The 24,642-nt window shown below is 38.9% G+C and overlaps 1 protein-coding gene and 1 pseudogene across 1 annotated transcript in view; both read right to left on the reverse strand.

The window, feature by feature from the left end:
- Positions 1–276, reverse strand: part of SCN8A (sodium voltage-gated channel alpha subunit 8) — a 169,483-nt gene extending 169,207 nt beyond the window's left edge. The window contains exon 1 of the mRNA XM_057701551.1: positions 158–276. The gene's annotated coding sequence lies outside the window, so the exon portion shown is untranslated. The remainder of the gene's footprint in view (positions 1–157) is intronic.
- On the reverse strand, positions 250–24,256 carry LOC130834087 (high mobility group protein B1-like; annotated as a pseudogene).
- Positions 24,257–24,642: the final 386 nt, after the last annotated feature.

Raw genomic sequence — 24,642 nt, forward strand, 5'->3', positions numbered from 1 at the left:
CCCCGCCGAGCCGCGCGGGAGGGGCACCGGGGCCGAGCGCCGCCCCGACGCGGCCGCGGGATGCTGGCGGGCAGTCCGCCGGCACGCGGGCGTTGAAACCCGAAAGGTGCTACGTGGCCTCGAGGGCCGCGTGACCCTTGTAAATGCCAAGTCTTACCTTACTCCTGAACGGCCGTCGCAAGAGGAAATGCCTAGTAATAGTGCAGGGCTCAGTTGTTGGAATTTCTGACATCTATAAACATCGGGAACTCATTTTACCCCATCTTTGGCCACCTGAGGAGAAAAACGCAGAAGTGTATCAACAGCAGCTGGAACCTTGTGACTCAGTGGGCGTGGCTCAGGTGTGAGGAAGGAGACATCCCCTTCCCCCAGGCCTGAAACTGTAATGGTCACCTTAATCTTTTTGAACCTCAGTTTGTCCATCTGTAAAGTAGGCACGATCGTTTGAACTGCTTACGCTACACTCTCTTATGAGGATCTAGACAATAAACGTGAGAACTCTTAGCACTTTTTTGTGCCTCTCATGCGTATTTCTTTCTACCGCAAGTTCACGGTTAAGAGTGAGAGTATGATCAGGTTGCCACTTGGACGTGAGCAACTCTGAGTTTCAGTGTTCTCATCTGTAAAAGGGAGCAATCATAGGACCAACCGGATACGTTTGTTGTGAGAATTAAAGAGGAGTATGAATTTCACACACTGGGAACAGGATCTGGCACACATAGTGTGCCCACTGCATACATTTTTAAATAGCTTTATTGAGGTATATTTGACATAGGATAAACTATGCATGTTAAGAGTGAACAGTTTTGTTTTTAACAGACAATAAGCCGCATATATTTAGAGTGTACAATTTGGTAATTTTTTTCTTATTAGTAATGTGTATATGGCAATCTCCCAGTTCATTCTCCCCCAACCCTCCCGGCTTTCCCCACTGGTGTCCATATGTTTGTTCTCTACATCTGTGTCTCTATTTCTGCCTAGAGTGAACAGTTTTGACACATGTATGCATGCATGAAACTATCACAACCGTCAAGGTAATGAACATACCCATCACCTCCAAAAGTTTCCCCAGGCCCCTGTGTAATCCCTCTAGGCATCACTCTCCCACACTCACTCCCTCTCCAAGCAACCACAATCTTCTTTCTATTACTGTACATTAGTTTGCATTTTCTAGAATTTTAAACAAATGGGATCATACAGAACTTTCTTTGTATGGCTTCTTCTACTCAGCGTAATTATTTTGAAATTATTCTGTTGTCGATTATTCAGTTGTCTATCAATAGTTCTTTCCCTTTTATTGCTGAGTAGTATTCATTATAGAGGTATACCACAATTTATCTAGTCACCTGGTGATGACATTTAGGTTATATCCAGTTTTTGCCCATTATAAATAAAGCTGTTATGACTATTTGTGTGCAAGTCCTTGTACGGACATATGCTTTTATTTCTCTTGGGTATAAATATCTAAGAATGGAATGACTGAGTCCTATTGTAGATGTATATCTAACATATTAAGAAAGAGACAAACTGCTTTTCAAAGCGGTTGTGTCATTTTACATTCTTACTAGCAGTGTGTGAGAGTTTCAGTGGCTCCACATCCTTGACAACACTAGGTATGGTCAGTCTTTTTCATTTTAGCCTTTCTAACAGGTAAGAAGTGTTATCTTATTGCGGTCTTGATTGGCATGTCCCTAATGACTAAAGATACTGAGCATCTTTCCGTGGGCTTATTTGTCATCAGTAAATGCTCTTGGGTGAAGTGTCTGTTCAAGTCTTTTGCCTATTTTTTTTAAGTTGGGTTGTTTGTTTCATATTAATGAGCTTTGAGAGGTGTTTATATATTCCAGATACATGTCTTTTATAAGATACATGATTTGTACATATCATCTCCCATTCTGGGTGTACCTTTTTTTCTCTTAAAGTCTTTCAAAGAGCAGAAATTCTTAATTTTTATAAAGTCTGATTTATTATTTTCTCCTCTTCTATGGATCATGCTTTTGGAGTAATATATAAGTTCTTTTTTTTTTTTTTCACATGGATATCTAGTTTGTTCCTGCACTATCTGATTACCCTTACACCTTTGTCAAAAATCAGTTGATCAAGTATGTTAAGGGTATAATTCTGGACTCTATTCTGTTTCATTGATCTTTTTGTCTATCTTGACATTAATACCACACTGTCTTGATTACTCTAGCTTCATAATAAATCTTGAAGTCAAATAGTATAAGCCCTCCAACTTTGCACTTCATTTTTTTTAATATTGGTTTTGCTCTTCTAGGTCCTTTGACTTTCCACATGAGTTTTAGAATCAGCTTGTCAAATGCTGCTGCAAAAGCCCCCTGGGATTTTGATCAAGATTGTATTGAATCTATAGATCAATTTGGGGAGAACTGACATCATAACAACACAATGTATCATTCCATTTATTTCAGTTCTCTTTAATTTCTCTCAACAATATTCTGTAATTTTAAGCATACAACTCTTTTTCACCTTTCTGGGATTTATTCCTAAATATTTTCTATTTTTGATACTATTAAATAGTGTTTTTGTTTATTTTTTGGCCACTCTGCAAGGCATGTGGCATCCTAGTTCCCCAACCAGGGAATGGACCCATGTCCCCACAGTGGAAGCAAGGAGTCCCAACCATTGGACCGCCAGGGAAGTTCTGGTGTTTTTATATTTTAATTTCTGATTATTCATTGGTAGTATACAGAAGTACAATTAATTTTTATATTTTGATCTTATGTACTGCCACTTTGCAAAATTCACTTATTAGCTGTTGTAGATTTCTTTGTAGATTTCATCAGATTTCTACAGAGAGAATTATGTCACTAGCAAATAAACACAGTTTTGCTTCTTCCTTTCCAATCTGAATGCCTTTTATTGCTTTTTTCTCCCTTATTTCACTGGCTAGAACTTCTGATACAATGTGAATAGAAATGGTAATAGCAAAAATCTTCCTTATCTTAGGAGGAATACATTCAATCTTTCATCACTAAGTACGATGTTAACTATGGGTTTTTCCTAGATACCCTTTATCATGTTGAGGAATGTCTCTTCTTTTCCTACTTTTCTGAGAGTTTTTATCAGGAATGAATGTTGAATTTTCTCAATGCTTTTTCTGCATATGATTTTTCTTTTTAGTTTGTTAATAGGGTGAATTACATTGATTAATTTTCAACTGCTAAAACAATCTAGGATAATATATTGATCATGGTGTATTATCCATTTTATATATTGTTGAATTTGATTTAGTAACATTTTGTTAAGAATTGTTGCATCTGTGTTCGTGACGTGTTTTGCTCTATAGTTTTCTTGTAATGCCTTGTCTGTTTCTGATATTAGAGTAATGCTGGTCTCATAGAATAGGTTAGGAAGTAGTCCTTCCTCTCCAATTTTCTGGAAGAGTTTCTGTAGAATTTATATTATTTCTTACTTAAATGTTTGGTAGAATTGCCCAATGAAATCATCTGGGCCTGGAGTTTTTTTTTAAGGGAAAGTTTTTAACTACAAATTTAACTTCTTTAATAGATTAGGGCTATTCAGGTGTTTTATTTCCTCTTGAGTGAACTTTAGTAGCTGTGTCTTTCAAGGAATTTCCATTTCATCTAAGTTGTTGAATTTATAGACATAAAGTTGTTCATAATAATCCCATATTATTCTTTTACTATCTGTAGAATCAGTAGTGATGCCAACTCTCTCATTCCTGAGTTTGGTCGTTTATGGCTTTTCTCTCTCTTTTTTTTTTTTTGGATTAGTCTGGCTAAACATTTATGATTTTTATTGATCTTCCCAAAGAACCACTTTTGGTTTCATTGCTTTTTCTCTATTGATTCTCTATGTTCTATTTCATTGATTTCCATTCTGATCTTTATTATTTCCTTTATTCTGCTTACTTTGTTTCATTTGTTCTTCTTTCCCCTAGATTCTTAAAGTAGAAGCTGAGATCATTGATTTGAGATCGTCTCCTTTTCCAAAAGAGGCATTTATTGTTTTAAGTTTCTAAGTACTGCTTTAGCAGCAAACCACAAATTTTGATATGTTGGATTTTCATTTCAATTCAGTTAAAGAAACTTTCTAATTTCCTTTTTGATTTCTTCCTTGCCTCATGGATTATTTAGAAGTATATTATCTATTTTTCAAATATTTAAGGATTTTCCAGATATCTTTCTGTTATCAGTTTCTAATTTTATTGTATTGTGGTCAGAGAACATGATGTGTATGACTTGAATCCTTTATTTTTGAGACATTTTTAATGGCCCAGAATATGACTAATCTTGGTAAATAGTCCATGTGCGCTTGAGAAGAATGTGTTCTCTGATGTTGTTGGATGGAGTGTTCTATAAATGTCAGTTAGGTCGAGTTGATTGATAGTGATATTTGAGGCCTTCCCTGGTGGCACAGTGGTTAAGAATCTGCCTGCCAATGCAGGGGACACAGGTTCGATTCCCTGGTCTGGGAAGACGTGCCACAACTACAGAGCCCACACAATGCAACTACTGAAGCCCATGAGTTCTAGGGCTCGCGTGCCACAACTACTGAACCTTTGTGCTGCAACTGCTGAAGCCTGTGCACTGTGCTTCAGAGCCAAGGCTCCACAACAAGAAAAGCCACCACAACTAGAGAAAGCCCAAGCACAGCAACGAAGACGCAGTGCAGCCAAAAAAATCCCAAAAACAACCAAAAAAATCAGTGCTTGGAGAATGTTTTTTAAAATCTTCCTAAAAAAAAAAGTGATGTTCAAGTATACTATATTATTCTGTATCTTTACTGATTTTCTTTCTACTTGTTCTATCAGTTATTGAGAGAAGGATATTGAAATCTCTGAATATAACTGTAGATTAGTCTGTTTCCTCTTGCAATTCTATCAGTGTTTGCTTCATATATTTTGAAATTCTGTTGTTAGGTACGTTAATGTTTAGGATTGTTATGTCCTCTTGATGAATTGACTCCTTTCTTATTATAAACTGACCTTCTGCATCCCTGGTAATATTTTTTGCTCTGAGATTTACTTTGTCTATTATAGACACACACTGGCATGGTATTTCTTTTTACATTTAAAAAATTTTAACCTATTTATATCTTTGTATTTAAAATGGGTTTCTTTTGGGCAACATATGGTTGGGTCTCATTCCCCACTCCCCCACCCCTGCCATCTAACAAGTTATGTTTTTCAATTGGGGTGGTTAGGCTATTTACAGTTCACAGGATTATTAATATGGTTGGGGTTAAATCTAGCATTGTGCTGTTTGTTTCTTATTTATTGTTTCTATTCTCTGTTTCTTCTCTTTTTCTGCCTTATATTGATTAATGGGAATATATTTTATGAGTCATTTTATCTACATTGGTGACTTACTGCTAAAGCTCTTTGTTGTGCTATTTTACTACCATATAAGTTTAAGTATTTGCCTTAACGTGGGTACTAACTTAAACTGTAAGTTCTTGGACCACTTGGACTTTGTGTGCATTGTATACAGTAGGTTTTCAATACATACTCATTGAATGAATGAACATTTATTTCTTCTCATCGTACATCAACATTCAATGATTAGCTGCTTAAGGGGCTCCAAATAACTGAACTAGAAGTTGGTTTCAATTGGAGCAGGCCTCATACTAGATGAAGAGACAGAGAACTGATTTCCAATATGGTAACTATATCAAGATGATTGTAAAGAGAAGGAAAGGAAAAGAAATCCACAAAAATGGTTAAATAAGAATTACCCAAGTCTTTTTAGTATAATTTATAAGAAAGCCAATGTGTAAATAAGTTAGAAAGAGAAGTTGGAGGTTATAGATTTCTTAAAAATTCAATCCCGTGACATAGAGAAACTCTTCTTACTTGCCTTTGTAAATGGTTTTTTAAAAAATAGACATATTTATTTATTTATTGGCTGTGTTGGGTCTTCATTGCTGGGCGCAGGCTTTCTCTAGTTGCAGAGAGTAGGGGCTACTCTTCATTGTGGTGCTTCTCATTGTCGTGGCTTCTCTTGAGGAGCACGGGCTCTAGGTGCATGGGCTTCAGTAATTGTGGCACTCAGGCTCAGTACTTGTGGCTCACAGGCTTAGTTGCTCTGCGGCATGTGGGGTGTTCCCAGACCAGGGATGGAACCTGTATCCCCTGCATTGGGAGGAAGATTTTTAACCACTGAGCCACCAGGGAAGTCCTTGTGGGGTTTTTTTTGCATTTTTGAAGCTCTGTGGTTGTTATAATCAGGATGTATGTCCTCCTAATTGTGAGAGAGAACAGATGTCTGGTGATTCATTTCCAAGGAATGTAGTAAAAATTTGCGGACGTGACCAAAGGCTCATACCAGAAAGTCTCCGGCAAAGGTTCAGGCCAAGTTAGCAGAGCAAAGGGAGGTGTGCTAGCTGTCATGACCTCATAGAGGAGGCCTAAGCCCTCCAATCAAATAGTAGTAGAGTACACATTGTAACCTCATTGGTAGGTGACATTTGGGAAAGCGTGTGAACCCTGTAGTACTCAGCCAATGAGGAACCAGGGAAGGGATTTGCGGACTAAGAATAAAAGAATTTCCGTGATCTTCACGCGTTTGCCTGTCCGTTTGCCAGACACCCGCTCTTGCAAGACCGTTATTAAAGTCTCGCTTTGCTGTACTTGGGGCTTCCATGTCCTTTCTTTGGTAATTGGACGGGTGAATTTTGTTTTCCACATTATTAAAACTGCTTTTCCTGAAAATCAGACCCTTTGGAGCTATCATTAGACATTATTTGCCGAAGAGTAAGAGAGGACAGAGTGTATCCTTTCTCCAATATTTTAATGAACATGGAAATTCAGCCTCATGTGATTACATGGGGTTCATGTAATAGAATCTGTTACTTTTAAGCTCCTAGTAGCTAAACTTACAAACTTTTCCAAATTTGAGAATCTCTTCTGACTTCATGAGAATCCTTGAAGGCATCAAAAATGTCAAGGATTTCCTTTAACAACTAAGCTCATATCAGAAGAAAATTCAATACACTGAGATGAAAGAGGAATTAGACTTCCCAGTATTGCTCTGGGGGGCGAACCCAAAACCAGGGGTGGGAGTTCCTAGAAGACAGGTGCCAGCTCAGTATGAGGAAGGATGTTCTAACAGAGCTGATCAGCAACAAAACAGACCACCCCTGAGGAGAGGAGCCAAAAGCACTTGTTCAAGGAGAAAATGTAAGGTCAGTTGTTCTAGACATTTTTAGGATGAAGGATCCCTATGGAAATCTGATGAAAGCTATAGATTTGTTTCCTTCCCAGATAAATTCGCAGATCCATGCATGCATATGCACATGTACTAATGCCCAGCTTTACATTCTATTGTGAAACTCATCTTTGAACCCCAGGTCAAAAATGCCTGGTGTACGCAGATGTTTAAAGTGGGAAGGGGGAACGTGCCCCTTCCCACTCTGAGAGTCTGTGACCCTTGGGTTCTATCCCCAACCTCACCACTACTTGCAGAGGTCATCTAGGGTTTCCTGATGAAAATCCAGCAGAAGTACTTTCCCCCTTTGGATGTTCTGCCTCACTTCTCATCTCCACCTTTTGACCCTATGATAATTTACTGACTCTTCTCTCCCTCATTCCAGACGGTACTGCTTCTTCTACATTTGCTGTTCCCCCCCGTGGAAACAGGACTTCATCCCTTAGCTTTCCGTGATGCCAGCAGACTCCAGTCTGGAGATTTTATCTCTGAGATTACTCCTGATCGTCCACACTGCAGAAATATCGGTGGTGTGGAGGGTCATCGCTCATTCTAGTCCTCTTTTGCACTGCAACGAATGTGAAATCCCCCCAAGACGACACCCCCCCCACCCCCCCACCCCCTCCCCGCCCCGTGTTAGCCTGTGGACTTTTGGACTATCTTACTTTTGGGTTATCTTACTTTTAGTATAGCTTTGCAAATAATTTACTGAATAATTTGGTCCAACTACATCTACAAGGGCATACCTCAGGCCTCAAGATCAGCGTCTGGAACCCCAGCGATGGCATCGCTATGCATTCTATGTCGTAAGTACACCCTTTGATAAGCATAATAAGAGGCAGTATTCATAGAGGTTAGCCATGTGGACTGTGCAGTGAGATGTCGGCAATTCAAATTCACCTATCGGCGTGACTTGACTACCGTCTTTCAAACCTCACATCTGATCCATCGCCAAATCTAGAATCTAACCTCTCTCACCACAGCTACCTCTGGTCCAAGTCACCATTATCTTTTACCTGACTTGTTTCAGTCGCCTCTTGGTTGATCTCCCTGTTTCTCCCCGGCCCTTCTTCAGTCTCTTCTCAACTCAACATCCAGAAGGATCCTTGTAAATAGAAGTGAGATCAAGTTACTCCACTCAAAACCCTCTAACTCAGTAAAAGCCAAAGTCTGTATTATGAATTACAAGCCCCCCCAGGATTGGCCCTTGTTAATTCTCTGACCTCATCTCCTTCTCTCTACACTCACACCACATGCACTCACCAGCCTCACCCATTACTTGGACACACCAGGCACAGTCCCACCTCGGGGCTTTTGCACTTGCTGCCCTTCTGCCTGGATCAGCCTTCTTCTCTCTTCCTCCAGACAGCCACAGGGTGCTCCCTTATTCCCTTCGGATATAATCCCAGATACCTCCTTCTCAGTGACGCCTCCGCTGGACATCCTATCTAAAATTTCAGCCTCACCTCCAACACTTCCTCTTCCCCCTTCTGCTTTATTTTTCTCCTGAGCAAATATCACTATCTAACATACTGTCTATTTTATTTATTTGTCTTTTTTTATTGTCTGACTCTCCCATCAGAACATAAACTCTGGGAAGGCAGGGATTTTTTTTTTTTTTTTTATAGTTGTGGCACATGGGCTTAGTTGCTCCATGGCATGTGGAATCTTCCCAGGGCAGGGCTCGAACCCGTGTCCCCTGCATTGACAGGAGGATTCTTTACCACTGCGCCACCTAGGAAGTCCAAAGGCAGGGATTTTATGTCTGCTTTATTCACTGCTTTATCCTCAGTACCTAGAAGAGGATCTATCAGGCACTCAAAATAAATATATTGAATGAGTGACAGAAGGAAAACTGAAATGGAAAAAAATATATGGTGTTGGCACAGAGTTAGATGAATAGATTAACAGAACAGAATGGAAATCCCAGAAACAGACCCTCATTTACATGAATCCTTTATGTGTGTGACTATAGGTGACATTGCAGATCAACGGGGAAGTGACAGACTTTTCAATAAATGGTGCTGAAATTGGGTAACTACATGGAAAATAATGAAATTAGACTTCTACTTCCATGTGAAATAAAGATCTAAATGTGAAAGCCAGAACTATAAAAGCTTTGAATATAATACTGGAGAATAATTTTATGACCTCAGGGAAAAGAAGGATTTCTTAAACAAGGCACAAAAAGCACTGTCTGTAAAGGAAAAGATAAATCCAGTCCTGATCAAATTTATTTTCCAAAAGATACCATTAAAAAAATGAAAAGACAAAGTGGAGGGCAGGGAAAATATTTGAAACACATATAACTGACACAGGTCTAAGATTAAGAACTCCTGAAATCAAACCACTGTTAGAAATTAGTCAAAGACTTAAAAGACTTAAATTAAGCACTTCTCATGAAGAGAAATCTAAATGATCAATAAACATATAAAGAGGTGTTCAACCTTATGAATGATGAAAATTTCAAATTAAAACCACAATGAAATGCCTAACAGATTGACAAAAAAATTCAGTCTGACAATGCCAAATGTTGGCTTCGATGAGGGACCTTTCATATACCACTAACGGGCACACTTTGCAAGACAGAATGGAATTATCCAGTCAAACTAAAGACAGGCATATTCCACATCCTAGCAATTTCACTCTTCAGGTATGTACCGTAGAGAAACTCATGCTCATCTGTGCCAGGATACATGGAAAAAAATGTTCATAAAAGCAATATTTACCATAGTCAAATGTCCTTCAGCACTAGAATGAGTAAGTTAAATGCAGTATAGTCACAGAAAGGACTACTCTACAGCAATGAAAATGAACTAACTAGCCCTACATGAAACAAGGATGACTCTCACCAGGTTTGTGTTGGACACAGAAGCAAGGCACAAAGTGAACAGAGTGGATTACTCCCTTTATATAAAGTTCAAAAAACAGATCAACTACATTACGTAATTTAGGGATCAGACATAGGTGGTAAAACTATAAAGAAAAGCAAGGAAATGGTTATTACCAAAGTCAGGATAGTGATTGCCTCTGTAGGAGACAGAAGGAAATTATAATCAGGAAGGGACAACTGGAGGGCTTCTTGGGGGCCAGCAATGTTCTGTTTCTTGACTTGGGTGGCATTTTACAGGTCTTTGTTTTCTGATTTTTCTTGAAAATGTACTCTCTGTGTTATGCCCTCTGCTGTATGTATGATGTATCTCATAATAAAATTTTTAAAAGGAGAAGAAGCAGAGGAAAGCTGTCAGCTGTTAACACTAGAGACAAAAGTTAAAAGGTGTAAGAAAATATAGTTCTGGCAAGAAAATAGAAGTATTGGATCTATTAAAGAGTGAAATGTCACACATGCCTGTGGCATAGCTTTGTGATGTGAATGAGCCTGCCATAGGTACTAAGTAAAAATAAGAAAAATCAGTTTGTGAAACTGTTTCAGCAAGTGTTCCAGCCAGTGTACCAAACTATGGTTATGAGGTGAGATAAATTAGTAAGAGTCTGAAAGAGTCATTTAAAATTTTCAGTTATACTTTGAGAGGGAAATTGTATACTAGAGTGGTATGTTAATGAAGTTGATACAAACCGCAATAACAGATATACACTATAATCTGACTGGCTAAACACAGTAGAATTTCATGATGGGTGACGGGTGGCAGAGAGGAAGGGGAGTAAAGTAGCTTTGCTCCACACAGTCATTCAGGAACTTCCTGGATGTCAATATCCACAGGAAGTTTTACGGTTACATCACTTCTGCCCACATTCCATTGGCCAGAATTTAATCACATGGTCCCACATGCAAGAAATGCTGGAAAACAAAGTCCTTTGCTAGAAGCCACTTCTCAGCAACAACTCTATATCCTGTGAGGGGAGCATGAGACCTCATTAAACAGCTGCCTTCAGGGCCACAAGGGTATTTATTATTTCATAGATTTTCGAAGATTTCAGGGTATGTATTTTTTGACAGTCAAGTTTCCATTGTATATCAACTATAGCGTTGTTATAGTGTGTCATCTAAACTATGAATTTCATATTGATAAGAACTGAATCTTTTAACAGGTAAAAATATACAGAAAAAGTTTTAACCTCTCCTCGCAATTTACACAAAAGTTGGCATAGTGTACAAAATGTTCTGCACCTAGCTTTTATCGCTTAACAGTGTATCTTGGAATACTCCCAATGTCTTTACATAAAGAACCTCCTCTATGGAAGCAACCTAAATGCCCATCAATAAATGAATGGATAAAGAAGATGTGGCATATATATACAATGGAATATTACTCAGCTATAAAAAGGGATGAGAGGGAGCTATATGTAATGAGGTGGATAGAACTACAGTCTGTCATACAGAGTGAAGTAAGTCAGAAAGAGAAAGACAAATACTGTAAGCTAACTCACATATACGGAATCTAAAAATGGTACTGATGAACTCAGTGACAAGAACAAGGACGCAGATGCAGAGAATGGACTGGAGAACTCGAGGTTTGGGGGGTGTGGGGGGTGAAGGGGAAGCTGAGACGAAGCAAGAGAGTAGCACAGACATATATATACTACCGACTGTAAAATAGATAGCCAGTGGGAAGTTGTTGTATAACAAAGGGAGTCCAACTCGAGGATGGAAGATGCCTTAGAGGACTGGGGTGGGGAGGGTGGGGGGGACTCAAGGGAGGGTGCGGGGGGAGTCGAGGGAGGGAGGGAATACGGGGATATGTGTATAAAAACAGATGATTGAACTTGGTGTACCCCCCAAAAAAATAATTAAAAAAAAAAAAAACAAAAGGAACCTCCTCATTCTTTGTTATAGCTGCATAGTATTCCGCTATATGGATGTTTTGTCATTTCTTTAACCAAGGACTGGTCCTGTATCCCCAGTGTCTAGTATAGCACCTGATACATAGGGAGGGCACCTTATAAATGTTTGAGAAATGAATCTCTGCCCTCAAGAAGATGAAATTATAATAAAACATATAAACCTAGACATGAAAAAGGCCAAGAACATGATACATAACAGTATACATGATACATTAACATTAAACAAACAGGGGTAATTTATTTTAAAAGGTAATTATTCAAGCAGTAAAGTGGGACATGATGTCTAAGAGCCCACGTTCTGGAGTCAGACCACTTGAATTGCAACCTGAGCTCTACCATTCATTAGGTGTATGACTTTGGGCAAATGATTCACTCTTGCTGTGCCTCTGTTTCTTCCTCTTTTTTATATATATTATAATTTATTTGTTTGTTTGTTTTTGGCTGCATCAGCATCTTCGTTGAGGCATGCAGGATCCCTTGTTGCGGCGTGCGCCAGCTCTTCTTTGAGGGCTCTCTAGTTGTGGTGTGTAGGTTTCCTGTGTCTAGTTGTGGCATGTGCCCTCCAGGGTGCTCAGGCTCTGCAGTTTGTGGCACGTGGGCTCTCCAGTTGAGGTGCAGGAGCTCAGTAGTTGTGGCGCGCTGGCCTAGGTGCCCTGCAGCATGTGCAATCCCAGTTCCTGGACCAGGGATCAAACCCACATCCCCTGCACTGGAAGGTGGACTTTCCACCACTGGAACACCAGGGCAACCCACGTTTCTTCATCTTTAAATTGGACTGACTAAAGGGGATAATGTGTACAGAAGCTTTGCACAGTTCCTGGCACCTCCCCAGCACTCAGTACAGGTTGGATATTATCATGAGCTGGGGCTAACAAGGGCAGCCTCGCGGAGGTGTGTTTTGACGGGGAAGGAGGAGGATGGTACAGATAACACAAAGTTCTTAACAGGAAGGAATGCTGGGAGCAAAGGTGTAGAGATGGGATCCCTAAGGACTCTGTGGGAAATGTCAACAGATTTGTATTTGAGGCACGGACAACCTCCTGAGGAGTAATGAAAAAATGAGATTGGTGAGATGTAGACTTTGATAGCAAATTGAAGTTTGTGATTAATACCAGTGTAAGTCAGAGAGATGACATAGCAAGATCTCTGTTTCAGGAAGATAATTTTAACAAGCAGTGTTCAGGATAGATCAGACAAGAGAAAGACTGGAGAAAGTGGAAAAAATTAATACTGTGTGGTGATCATTTTGTGATATATAGAAATATGCAATCACTATGTTGTGTACTTGGAACTAACATAGTGTTATAGATCAACTATCCTTCAATTAAAAAAAAAATCAATGTACTTCCTAATTAGCCCAGTGTATTAACTGAAAAAAAATTAATATTGTGCTCCTGCTTTGTATTGATTTTGGCACTTCACAAACTTGATCTCATTCTATCCTCACTCAACTCTGTGATGGAGGTATTATTAGCCCTGCTGTAGAAATAACCAGGTTTGAAGAGGCTAGATATATTGCCCATGGTTGGAGAACAAGGAACGGGTAAAGTCAAATAAAAACCTGAACTTGTCTGACTCCAAAGCAGAGGTGTGCCAGAGCTGACACATACAGCCTTGCAAGAGCTGAGAATCAAAATTTCAGGAATTTTATGAGCATTTGTTAAGCACAGCCATTATTAAAAATTAAGTGATGTAAACTTACAAGTAAATAAATAATATTTAAAACGAGAGAATAAATACTCAAAATCAATTACTTCCTAGTTATTATCACTACTTTTGACAAGCGTCTATGCTCTTAAGATTATTTATATCTCTTAGAGCTATAGGGTAAAAATACTAAATAATATTGCAATAGTCTAGACTTAAGAAGGTGGTGGGAAAATGTTACAAATGTAGACTAAACTGGAAAGTGTGTTGTGTCTATAGTTGTTACATTTTTCATAACATGAAAACACTGATAAAGATTCTTTCACTATTAGAAGACTGTTACCTGATTCAGCAAGGAAGTCACTCATGTCATTGACAAACCAGTGAAGTTCCAACATATGTCTTTGCTGTTCACTTTGGTCTTATTCATTAATGTAAACAAAAATACCAACCAACGTTCATGTCAAAACTGTACTCATTTGTCAATTGCAACCATAGGTTGACTGTGGACACAGATTAGGAAAAAATCAACGAAAGTGTTCTGCGGAAATCAATTGGCTAATTGGCTACATGGTAATTTACAATAAAGAGTAGTATATTTAATAATATTTTTAAACTGTATGCTACATAGCCTTTATATCATTAAAATTTATAACATATATGTACATTTTTCTAGATAGCCAGCTGCTAAACATTTATCAGGACTCCAATGCTCTAAGTTATCATATCAGGACTTCCCTGGTGGTGCAGTTGTTCAGAATTCGCCTGCTAATGTAGGGGACATGGGTTTGATCCCTGGCCTGGGAAGATCCCACATGCCACAAAGCAACTAAGCCCAAGCACCACAGCTACTAAAGCCTGCACACTTGAGGGCCCTCATGCCCCAAATACTGAGCACTCGTGCTGTAAGTACTGAAGCCTATGCTCCTAGAGCCAGTGCTCCGCAATAAGAGAAGCCAGAGCTTCCTAGGTGGCGCAGTGGTTAAGAATCCGCCTGCCAATGCAGGGGACATGGGTTTGAGCCCTGCTCCAGGAAGATCCCACATGCCTCGGAGCAGCTAAGCCTGTGAGCTACAACTATTGAGCCCATGTGCTGCAACTACTGAAGCCCACGTGCCTAGAGCCCGTGTTCCGCAACAAGAGAAGCCATGGCAATAAGGAGCCCACGCACCACAACAAAGAGTAGCCCCCACTCACTGCAACTAAAAGAAAGCCTGTTCACAGCAAAAAAGGCCCAACAGATCAGCAGTATTTCATCTTGTGGAACTGAAAACTACAGCCACATAAAGATAGAGAAAATGAAAAAGCAGAGGACTTTGTACCAGATGAAGGGACAGGATAAAACCCCAGAGAAACAACTAAATGAAGAGGAGATAGGCACCCTTCCAGAAAAAGAATTCAGAATAATGATGGTAAAGGTGATCCAGGACTTTGAAAAAAGACTGGATGCAAATATCGAAAAGTTTACCAAAGACCTAGAAGAATTAAAGAGCAAACAAACAGAGATATGCAACACAATAACTGCAATGAAAAATACACTAGAAGGAACCAACAGCAGATTAACTGAGGCAGAAGGGCGAATAAGTGACCTGGAAGACAAAATGGTGATAATCACTGATGCAGAAAAGAATAAGGAAAAAAGAATGAAAAGAACTGAAGACAGCCTAAGAGACCTCTGGGACAATGTTAAATGCACCAACATTCGCATTACAGGGGTCCCAGAAGGAGAAGAGAGAGAGAAAGGACCCGAGAAAATATTGGAAGAGATTCTAGTTGAAAACATCCCTAACATGGGAAAGGAAATAGCTACCCAAGTCCAGAAAGTGCAGAGAGTCCCAGGCAGGATAAACCCAAGGAGAAACACGCCAAGACATATGGTAGTCAAGCTGACAAAAATTAAAGACACAGAAATATTATTAAAAGCAACAAGGGAAAAACAACAAATAACATACAAGGGAACTCCCATAAGGGTAACAGCTGATTTCTCAGCAGAAACCCTGCAAGCCAGAAGGGAGTGACATGATATATTTCAAGTGATGAAAGGGAAGAACCTACAACCAAGAATACTCTACCCAGCGAGGATCTCTTTCAGATTCGATGAAGACATCAAAAGCTTTATAGACAAGCAACAGCTAAGAGAATTCAGCACCACCAAACCAGCCCTACAACAAATGCTAAAGGAACTTCTCTAAGCAGGAAACATAGGAGAAGAAAAGGACCTACAAAAACAAAAACAAAACAATTAAGAAAATGGTACTAGGAACATACATATCAATAATTACCTTGAAGGTAAATGGACTAAATGCACCAACCAAAAGACACAGACTGGCTGAATGGATACAAAAACAAGACCCATATATATGCTGTCTCCAAGACACCCACTTCAGACCTAGGGACACATACAGATGGAAAGTGAGGGGATGGAAAAAGATATTCCATGCAAATGGAAATCAAAAGAAAGCTGGAGTAGCAATACTCATATCAGATAAAATAGACTTTAAAATAAAAAATGTTACAAGAGACAAGAAAGGATATTACATAAAGATCAAGGGATCCAGCCAAGAAGAGGAGATAACAATTAAAAATATATATGCCCCCAATATAGGAGCACCTCAATACACAAGGTAAATGCTAACAACTATGAAAGAGGAAATGCAAGGCAGAAATAGAGACACAGATGTAGAGAACAAACACATGGACACCAAGTGGGGAAAGCGGGGAGGGTTGGGGGGGGATGAACTGGGAGACTGGGATACCAAATTGTACACTCTAAATGTATGCTGTTTATTGTCTGTTAACTGTATCTCAATAAAAGTTCTTAAAAAAAAAAGACCCAACAGCCAATTAAATAAATAAATTTATTAAAAAAAAAAAGAGAGAGAGAGAGAAGCCATCACAATGAGAAGCCCACACAATGCAACAAAGAGTAGCCCCCTCTCTCTGCAACTAGAGAAAGCCTGCACACAGCAGTGAAGACCCAACACAGCCAAAAAATAAAATAAAATAAAATAAAATAAGTTATCATATTACCCTGCCTTCCAAGGGGAGAGGGAGACCAGCCACACTTTTCTACATCAAGTTAATGAATACCAGCCTCCATCAAACATAGTATATTTATTTTAGGCAAACTATGTTATTTTCTTTTAACCTTTTCCCTGATTTCTTCTAGGTCCTTGAAATACATCACTTCTTATTTTCAGCCCAAATTATGCAAGTATGTAAGACTTCCTCTAATTCTGTAAATAGTAATTTTCTGACTCTGCCTTTTCCTTCAACACACTGACTCATCAATTCTAAGAGGCACATTTTTTTTTCACATTTTAACATCTCTGAAATCAAGAATCCTCTTATAGTCACTGTTAGCCAGGCAGCAGCTGTGTCACTGCTTCACATGTGTGAACCTGGCTATAGCTATTCTATTGACATCACTGTAGATGAGCTTAGCTGATGTTTAAAATGTCCTTTAAAGACTGCTCATTGAAATGAAAGATTATTGTAGTTACAGAAAGGCAGAGACACAGAGCAACAGGGGCACATTGGTAGTAATGAAGCCAACATTTCTCTTTGGAGGAATGGCCAAAATTCTAATTCTCTTGTAAAGACCAACCAAGAGCTTTACAGGACCAAAGAAAGGAAGATGCTCACAATTAGATGAAATTGTGTTCCATTTTGTACCTGGCATATGTATATGCAAAAGCAATGTCAATCATAATATCATGCACCAAGCAAATAAGGCAAATAAAGGTAGGGAACATTGTCAAATCTCTTGGAATAAATCAAAGAAATCGCAAAGCATTGAGAAGCTGATATGACCAATTCATGTGTCACAGAGGACCACTGTTAAGGCATGGTTTCACATTTAATTAGCAGCATTTTCCCCTATAAATAATTTGTTAAAATAATGGTACATTCTATGGTCAGTGATATTTCAAATTTGCTGAAATTTGACTACTAGCTTCAGCTTCTTCTTCCATCTACCAATTTGTATCAAATATGAAACATTGCTTTTTATGTATATCAAATATCTTATAAAAGCTATTGATACTTTGAAACCAAAAGAAGGCCAGCTCCACACAGGGTCTGTCCTAACTCTATCACGCCTCTCTTTCAGTCTGCCTTCCTTTAGAATATAACATAGCAACCAACTTCTTTTTTAAAATAACTTTTAGATTGATGTATAATACACATGCAAAAAATGCAAACATTATAAACATACAGTTCAAAGAATTACTACAAGGTGCCCACCACCCAGGTTAAGAGATAGTACCTGCAGGTTCTGCGGGTCCCCACAGTTGCCAACTCCACTGTCCTCCCCAAAGATAACCTTCTAACACCATAGATTCATTTTATCCATTTTTAAACTTTATATAAATAGAATGAGCTAGTTTATATTATTTTACTTTTGATTTCTTTCACTCAATGACATGTCTGTGAGGTTTATCAAAGTTATTGTATATAGTTTAGCTCACTTGTTTTCTTGGCTGTATGCTATTTTCTTTTTCTTTTTTTTAGCTTTTTTTAAAATTTATTTTATTTATTTATTGGCTGTGTTGGGTCTTCGTTGCTGCACACAGGCTCTCTCTAGTTGCTGCCAGCAGGGGCTACTCTTCATTGTGGTGTGCGGGCTTCTCATTGTAGTGGCTTCTCTTATTGTGGAGCACAGGCCCTAGGCGCGTGGGCTTCAATAGTTGCAGCACATGGGCTCAATAGTTGTGGCACATGGCTTAGTTGCTCCATGGCATATGGAATCTTCCCAGAGCGGGGCTCGAACCCATGTTCCCTGCATTGGCAGGCGGATTCTTAACAACTGAGCCACCTAGGAAGTCCCTGTATGCTATTTTCTTGCATGAATATACCATAATTCCTTTACTATTCTCCTGCCAATAGACATTTCAGTTGTTTTCATTTTAGGGCTATTTTGGGGGGCAGTAATCTTTTTTTAAGATTGAAATATATTTGACATATAACCACTGCACAAATTTAAGGTGTACAATATGTTAATTTGATACGTTTCTATATTATAATATGATTGACCTTATAGGATAATTAGCATCTCTATCACATATATAATGAACCTGAAAACACATTAAGTTCTAGTCTCTTAGCAAGTTTGGTGGGTACAATACAATATTGTTGTCTACTGGGCTATTTTGAGTAGTGCTGCTGTAAACATCCTCAAATCTATTTTTTCATGCACATATGAATGCAATTCTGTTAGACATATTGGGTTGGCCAAAAAGTTCCTTCAGTTTTTAAGTAAAAATAAAAGACACATTTTTCATTTTCATCAAGAACTTTATTGAACAATGTATTCATCATTTTGTTCCACTACCTTCTGCCATTTTTCAGGCAACTTCATAATTCCATCTTCCCAAAACTTTTTTATCTTTCTGAGCAAAGAACTGTTTCAGGTGACTTTTACACTCTTCCAGGGAATTGAAATTTTTTCCATTAAGAGAATTTTGTAAAGACCAAAATAAATGGAAATCCAAAAGTGCAATGTCTGATGGATACGGAAGATGAATCAGAACTTCCCAGCCAAGCTGTAACCGTTTTTGCCTGGTTATCAAAGAAACATATGGTCTTGCATTATCCTCATGGAAGATTATGCATTTTCTGTTGACTAATTCTGGATGCTTTTTGTTGAGGGCTGCTTTCAGTTGGTCTAATTGGGAGCAGTACTTGTTGGAATTAATCGTTTGGTTTTCTGGAAGGAGCTCATAACAGAAGGCTCCCTTCCAATCCCACCATATACACAACATCACCTTCTTTGCATGAAGACTGGCCCTTGGTGTGGTTGGTGTTGGTTCATTTCACTTGCCCCACGATCTCTTCAGTTCCACGTTATTGTACAGTATTCACTTTTCATCGCCTGTCACAATTTGTTTTAAAAATGGAATGTTTTCGTTACATTTAAGGAGAGAATCACATGCAGAAATACAGTCGAGGTTTTTTTTCACTTAACTTATGTGGAACCCAAAGATCAAAGCGATTAACATAACCAAGCTGGTGCAAATGATTGTCAACACTTGATTTGGATATTTAAGTATGTCAGCTATCTCATGCGTGGTATAATGTTGATTGTTCTCAATTAATGTCTCAATTAGATCGTTATCAACTTCAACTGGTCTACCCTACCGTGGAGCATCCCAGTGAGAAATCTCCAGCACAAAACTTTGCAAACCACTTTTGAGACATCTGATCAGTCACAGTACCTTCTCCACATATGGCACAAATCTTTTTTTGTGTCTCAGTTGTGTGTTTACCTTTCTTGAAATAATCAAGCATAACATGCTGAAATTGTGGCTTTTTTATTCCGCCTTCAACATTAAATGGCTACACAAAAATTCACCAATTTTGATAAAGTTTTTTTTAATGCACACTATGACAGCTGTCACAATACGATGTAACAAAATTGTCTCAAATGAAGTTAAAGACAACTAAACGCTACTAGAGCCATCTCACAGAAAAAAAAAAAAAGAATGATCCTTTTGGCCAACCCTATACACCTAGGAGTGGACTTAGTGCATCAGGCGTATGTATGTTTCATTTTAGTAGATACTGCCAGACACTTTCAATTTATGACAAAATTAACTCTGTAGAGCAATAAGAAAAGGATAGTTTTTAAAACAGTTGAGATTTTGTCCTTACCTCATACCATACAAAACCCCAGTTCCATGTGAATTTCAAATCTAAATGTGAACAAAAGAATGCTAAAGCTTCTGTTAAATAATTTCTGAAAATATACAGAAAATATTTGAAAAAACACTTCACTTTTTAAAGGTTCATGAATAATGCCTCAGGCCTTGTGACCAGGAGTGCAACAAACACCTTTGCCCTGATTCTCACACTGAGTAAACTTCAGGAGTGAAAAGGGAGAGTCCATGCTTTTCAAAAATACCTATAACCCTACTCTTAAGAGACTTTGGGATATTTACTTGCTATCTCCTCTTCCTCAATGTGAAAACGTTTACCTTGCCTTACACTTTTTCCTTTCTCTACATTCTTTGAACCGGATTCTCTTTCCCACCATTTCCCAGCACCAGAGGATACTAGATGCTTCAAGGGAGACCCCATACAACACTCCCATCTCCCCAGCCGCCCCATCAGGGAAGAGGTTTATTCCTTGTTCTTGTCATAGTTAGACAGCATCCAGGGCTGGTATGGTGGCTCGTAGGAGGGCATCCAAGGACCAGCAGTTTCCTTCTATCTTGTTTCTCTGCCATCTTTATTTTGCTTCTTGGTCCTCATATTCCAAGATGGGGCACCACAACATCTACTTTGTGAGCAGTAGGATGGGGAAGGAGGGAAGGGAAAGGCCTGCCTCTCTCTCTAAGGGTACAATCTGGAAATCACACAAGTTACTTTTTCTCACAATAGCCCATAGACCGGAACTTTGTCATATGGCCACACTGAACTGCAAGGAAGAATAAAAAGTTACCTTATTTCTGGGAGACTGTGAGCCCAGGCTTAGAAGAAGGGAACTAATGTTGGAGAACAACTGGCACTGCCTGCCACACCATCTTTGGAGGCTCAGCTGAAATGCCAACACTTTCACTAGGTCCCCCTGATGCCCAGTATCCAGAAGCGCTGAGTCCCAGACAGCTCTGCCTCTTAGGAACGATGGTTCTCTGGGCGTGCACAGAATCCTCTGCACCCCTTGGATTCTCTCATCACTTTTGTCCACGTGTCTTATCCCCCTACCAAATGGGAAGCTACATGAGCGCAGGATCCATGTTAGATTCAGTTTGCATGTTCCATGCCAGGAACCAATTCTTGTGCTGAAACTGGTTCAAGTATTTATCCTGCCTCTCTATGGGAACTATAAATAGGGAAAATCAAATCGGTAAGGAGAAGTTTCTCTTTGTAGAAATATTCCAGCTAATAGGTAAAGAAAAATGATAGAATTAAAACATCACCACTTTGTATCCCTTAAAGAAAAATGGATTAAATAACAATGGATTGAGCATGACTGCTGATATCTCAAAAGGAGAGACAATGATGCATTTTTTTAAACCTCAGGACTCAGATGTTCAGGATTCCTCCTGAAATTACACAAACAAATGCAAATTGCTTTTTTTTGCATCAAGTCAACATTATATAACAAAATAGCACTCCATCACAAAAGCGTGGGTAAAATTACAAGAATACTATTTTAAAACACTGGCACTTTAAGAGGACGATAATCTTGAAAACCACAAAACTGCCAAATTGTTCCCTAAACTGCTAAGCAGATAAACATATGACTCTAATGAATGAGCTTGAGTTTTGTAAAGAAAAATCAAATTCAAATAAATCAGATAATTCATACTAGATACAAAGTTCAAGTGTCTTCTTCCCTCATGTCTATTTGATTTATAAAGGGGCAAACCATAATATAGAAAAATATGCCTGATTTAAAATGTGGTATACAATTTTAAAAGTTGGTCCAATTAATTAAAAGTACCTTTAATGGAGGGTCTCAAGTTTCCTAAACAATCCATATTTAGATAAACAGAAGACATTTACAGCTAACACTTTTTTTTCCAGAGCATTTGCTGGGACTAATGTCAACAAAAAAACTTAATATGGCAATCTTGTATTTTAAGTTCATGCTCTGGGGGATACATTCTCAGGTCTTTAACGTGGGAACTGTAAATATAACTGCCATAACATGGTAATGGGAGTTAAAGAATGCAGAGTCCTCATGTAAAGATTAGAACATACTTTTCTATTAGTCCTTCAAGGACAGACTTTCAAAACGTTTGATTCTAATAATCCTGTGCTGTGAGTAGCACTCTTTACTTTGTAAGTGTAACTGGGATATGTGAAACCCGATACCAACTGATCTAGATTTGAGTTTCAGTTATGGATGAAAACTGTCTCAATTCAACTTTTATTACCCTCATCATGAGTATGAACAGTGTGCAGACAAGAGCTTTCGATCAGCTAACTGTATGACAGATAAACACTAATAATTTGTGTGATCCAAAATGAGCAAAAGCAAAAGACTAGATTCCCTTTAAGAAGAAAACTTTCAGACCTAAGAAAAGGACAGCAATACTAATCAAAAAAATTATATTTATTTAGAAGCATTTAGAACGTCAACAAAACTGCTGCAACTTTTTTCCTTTTTTTTTTTTTTTTGCAATTATAGAATGGTGTTCAGTTAACAGAACAATAATTATTTCTTATATAATCCCCATATATAACTAATTTGTGCTGTACACCAATAAGAAACTGCTTTAAATTTCCATGCCAATTTACAACTCGCATACTGTATCAGACAAGGGTAGTGGCTACTGAAAATACCACCAGGACAGGGCTATCTAAAGACACATTTGATAATGTGTTAACTACACACACACAAAAAAAGACACTGTACAGTTTAAAAACAAATCTTACACAGCCTTACATTTCAGTTTTTTTCTTTAAAAGGAGTGGGACTTCCCTGGTGGTACAGTGGTTAAGAATCCACCTGCCAATACAGGGGACACGGGTTCCATCCCTGGTCCAGGAAGATCTCACATGCCACGGAGCAACTAAGCCCGTGCACCACAACCACTGAGCCCATGTGATGCAACTACTGAAGACCACGCGCCTAGAGCCCATGCTCCACAACAAGAGAAGCCATCGCACTGAGAAGCCCGCTCACTGCAAGGAAAAGTAGCCCCTGCTCTCCACAACTAGAGAAAGCCCAAGTACAGCAACGAAGACATAATGCAGTCAATAAATAAATAAATAAATAAATAAATAAATAAATAAAAACTTAAAAACAAAACTACAGCGAGGTATCACCTCACACCAGTCAGGATGGCCATCATCAAAATGTCTACAAATAATAAATGCAGGAGAGGGTATAGAGATAAGGGAACCCTTCCACACTGTTGGTAAGAATGTAAATTAGTGCAGCCACTATGGAAAACAGTATGGAGTTTCCTTAAAAAAAAGAAAAAAAAAGGAGGTTTAAATATTTTGTAGACAAAAAAAAAAAACTGTACTAGAACCAAGTTCTTCATCATCTTCTTCTTCCTCCTCTTCATCTTCCTCCTTCTCCTCATCCTTCTCATCTTCCTCCTCTTCCTTCTTTCTCTTGCTTTTTTCAGCCTTGCTGACTCCCTTTTCTGCCGCATCAAGCTTCCCTTTAGCTCAGTATGCAGCAAATACACTTTTTGTAATTTTCCTTCAGCTTAGTAGCCTTCTGCGCGTAAGGCTGCTTGCCATGTGCAGCAGTGCTATTTCAACATCTCCCAGTCTCTCTGCAACATCACCAATGGATAGGCCAGGTTGTTCTCCTTAGATTTTTGGACGACACTCAGAACAAAACAAGACAAAGGCTGATGGAGACCTCTTGGGTGAATTGGGATCCTTGAACTTCTTTTTTGTTTCCCCTTTAGGAGGGATATAAATTTTCATTTCTCTTTCATAACGGGCCTTTTCCGCATTTGCCATGTGTTCAAATTCCCCTTTCTCTTTAGCAGACACGGTCTTCCACCTCTCTGAGTACCTAGAAAAGGCTGAGAGCTGACTGAAGCATCTAGGTGCTTCTTCTTGTGCTCCTCCCAGCAAGTTTGCACAAAGAATGCATAGGATGACATTTTGCCCCTCAGCTTCTTAGGCTTTCCTTTGCCCATGTTTAATTATTTTTCCTGAGCGAGGCACAGTGTGGCCCAGTGGCCACCTGGCTCTTACTTGCCCCGGCGCTGTCTCTGTGGAGCTCACTGTACTGCAGTGGCTGTGCGAGCAGGAGCCAGATGCAGCCTCCTCACTCTCTCCGCTCATCGACCAGCATACATCTTGTGTCTGTCTGAAAGAGTCTTGCAAAAATAAATAAATAAAATCTGGGGACTTCCCTGGCAGTCCAGTGGTTAAGACTCCACTGCAGGCGGCTTGGGCTCAATCCCTGGTGGGGGAATTAAGATCCCACATGCGGCGAGGCGTGGCTGGAAAAATAAAATAAAATAAAATATAAAATAAAATAAAATAAAATAAAATCTGAATTTAAAAGATATATTGAGGA

Source organism: Hippopotamus amphibius, chromosome 12 (genome assembly GCF_030028045.1).
Source record: "Hippopotamus amphibius kiboko isolate mHipAmp2 chromosome 12, mHipAmp2.hap2, whole genome shotgun sequence".
In the NCBI taxonomy this organism is placed as follows: domain Eukaryota; kingdom Metazoa; phylum Chordata; class Mammalia; order Artiodactyla; family Hippopotamidae; genus Hippopotamus; species Hippopotamus amphibius.